Source organism: Lissotriton helveticus, chromosome 1_1, assembly GCF_964261635.1.
Source record: "Lissotriton helveticus chromosome 1_1, aLisHel1.1, whole genome shotgun sequence".
NCBI classification, from domain to species: domain Eukaryota; kingdom Metazoa; phylum Chordata; class Amphibia; order Caudata; family Salamandridae; genus Lissotriton; species Lissotriton helveticus.
The window spans coordinates 1,595,243,662-1,595,246,753 of record NC_136057.1 but is presented as its reverse complement, the minus strand read 5'-3'; the positions used below and the strand labels follow the sequence as shown (position 1 = coordinate 1,595,246,753).

Below are 3,092 nucleotides of genomic sequence, written 5' to 3'. Positions count from 1 at the left end.
AACAGCAAACGGTTTTGAGTAATTAGCGCTAATATAGTACTGAACTCCTATTCCAAGAAAATACCACGGAAAGGAGCCAAAAGATTTATCTGAAGCCCCAAGAGTAGCACTCTTATCAGTAAATGAGATGGAAATCTTGTAAGTAAAAAAATGTAAATTTAAATGATTTCCAGTAAAAAAACGCTATGTTCACCCTTTAGGGTGGGAAAGATCGAATTGAAAAGAAACCCCCACAAAACAGTCAACACCTGCAACGGCTAAAGAAAACTAAAAGCTGCACCTTGGGCGATCAAAAGAAATCCTCACCCCAATTAGGTATGTATGCCGCATCCTATGTTAGGGATGACTGTAAGAAACAAAGACACTGAACTTACTAAAACATAAGTCCTTGTCACTTCAGCACAGGCAAAAGAGACTCTATGAGTGGGGGTGAGCAGGAACAGCCTGGGTGCCGGCTACACAGATAATAGCTACGGGTATGTACAGGTGTCATTGACTCTATGTAGAATGAGTAATTGTAAATTAAGTTAAGAAAACTCCTTAAAGTAAATGTGCACTGTTTATAGGCGCGGTAAGATTGCAGAAAATAAACGGACCCTACTTTGGAAACAGGCTGCTTTAACAAGACGCGCTCGCTAAAAGGTCATCAAAAAACCTTATGAGTAAGTAACATGTGAGATTGGAACAAATTAGCCAATACACAGTTCTAGTATGGTGTTTAACTCCATCCTTTCCCTCCATAGAAGGCCATTGAAAGATAATTTATATGGTGTGAGCGAGTTTATGCGAACACTAAACGAAAAGTGAAGAAGTCCTGAAAAGTCTATACAAGGACCGTTAACCCTATACTTCAAGTAAGGGCATTGATTATACCAAAAGCGAACCCTACCAAAAATAGCCCACAGTTAGTCTAAAAACTCTCTAGAGGTATAAAGTATTGATTATATTTATTTTTTATTTTTTAGAAAGAAGCTTAATTCATTGGTTTTAATATTTCGTCTGTCCTGAGGAAGGTGCCACAAATGTATTTCTACGCACCGAAACGCGTCGACAATGGGACTTTGTATTGTGTATAAATTGTCTGTATCATGTATTTAATTTGATTACACGAAGGCTTTTTTAACTGTGGTGTGACTCTGCAATAGATACCGTAATTTGGATTTGTTAGAAAGAGGCTAAAAGTGTAACAGAGCACACTTTTTTAATTATATGTGTATTCATAAAGTGTACCGATGCAATATGTTGCTCTTTCTTTTTATAAAAACCTTTTATAAAAAATAAAACTTTGAGAGTTACAAAGAATGACATTCATGTGTGGCGTACTATTAGCAATTATAAAATTACAAATAAAAAGTGATAACAATCTAAGTGTGTAGGCCACATGGTCACCAACTGAAAGACTAATACACAGAAAGGAAAACTTTTTTGATATAGTTCTTGTTACCCAGTCCTTTCTGGTCCCTGGGAGACTCTCTATTTTTGGAGATCACACTGCTGCACGCCACACACTGCTGTATCCCACACACTGCTGCACGCCTCACACTGCTGCACGCCACACACTGCTGCATGCCTCACACTGCTGCATGCCACAGACTGCTGCACATCTCACACTGCTGCACGCCACACACTGTGTGCAGCAGAGTGAGGCATGCAGCAGTGTGTGGCGTGCAGCATGCAGCAGTGTGTGGCGTGCAGCAGTGTGAGGCATACAGCAATGTGTGGCATGCAGCAGTGCGTGGCATGCAGCAGTGTGTGGCGTGCAGCAGAGTGAGGCGTGCAGCAGTGTGTGGCGTGAGGCGTGCAGCAGTGTGTGGCATGCAGCAGTGTGTGGTGTGCACCAGAGTGAGGTGTGCAGCAGTGTGTGGCGTGCAGCATGCAGCAGTGTGTGGTGTGTAGCAGTGTGTGGCGTGCAGCAGTGTGAGGCATGCAGCAGTGTGTGGCGTGCAGCAGTGTGTGGCATGCAGCAGTGTGTGGCGTGCAGCAGAGGGAGGCGTGCAGCAGTGTGTAGCGTGCAGCAGAGTATGGCATACAGCAGTGTGAGGCATCCAGCAGTGTGAGGCATGCAGCAGTGTGTGGCGTGCAGCAGTGTGTGGCGTGCAGCAGTGTGTAGCGTGCAGCAAGCAGGAGTGTGCGACGTGCAGCAGTGTGTGGCGTGCAGCAGTGTGAGGCGTGCAGCCGTTTGTGGGGTGCAGCAGTGTGTGGCGTGCAGCAGTGTGTGGCATACAGCAGTGTGAGTAATGCAGCAGTGTGAGTAATGCAGCAGTGTGAGTAATGCAGCAGTGTGCAGTGTGCATCAGTGTGAGGCGTGCAGCAGTGTGAGGCATGTAGCAGTGTGAGGCGTGTGGTAGTGTGCAGCATGCAGCAGTGTGAGTAATGCAGCAGTGTGAGGCGTGCAGCAGTGAGGCGTGCAGCAGTGTGTGGCATGCAGCAGTGTGGGGCATGCAGCAGTGTGAGGTGTGCAGCAGTGTAAGGCGTGCAGCAGTGTGAGGCGTGCAGCAGTGTGTGGCGTGCAGCAGTGTGAGGCGTGCAGCAGTGTGAGGCTTGCAGCAGTGTGTGGTGTGCTGCAGTGTGAGGCATGCAGCAGTGTGTGGCGTGCAGCAGTGTGTGGCGTGCAGCAGTGTGTGGTGTGCAGCATGCAGCAGTGTGTGGCGTGCAGCAGTGTGAGGCGTGCAGCAGTGTGAGGCATGCAGCAGTGTGAGGCGTGCAGCAGTGTGTGGCGTGCAGCGTGCAGCAGTGTGTGGCGTGCAGCAGTGTGAGGCGTGCAGCAGTGTGTGGCATGCAGCAGTGTGAGGCATGCAGCAGTGTGAGGCATGCAGCAGTGTGTGGCGTGCAGCAATGTGTGGTGTGCAGCAGTGTGTGGTGTGCAGCAGGGTGTGGCGTGCAGCAGTGTGAGGCATGCAGCAGTGTGAGGCGTGTATCAGTGTGTGGCGTGCAGCAGTGTGTGGCGTGCAGCGTGCAGCAGGGTGTGACGTGCAGCAGTGTGAGGCGTGCAGCAGTGTGTGGGGTGCAGCAGTGTGTGGCGTGCAGCGTGCAGCAGTGTGTGGCATGCAGCAGTGTGAATAATGAAGCAGTGTTAGAAATGGGATTTCTAG

General features: G+C 48.7%; 1 long non-coding RNA gene across 1 annotated transcript; it reads left to right on the top strand.

Moving 5' to 3' along the window:
* Positions 1–648: 648 nt before the first annotated feature.
* On the top strand, positions 649–1,297 carry LOC144773592 (uncharacterized). Its single transcript, XR_013600017.1, has 3 exons — positions 649–662; positions 744–854; positions 966–1,297. It is a non-coding gene; the product is annotated as an uncharacterized LOC144773592 (long non-coding RNA).
* The last annotated feature ends 1,795 nt before the right edge of the window (positions 1,298–3,092 follow it).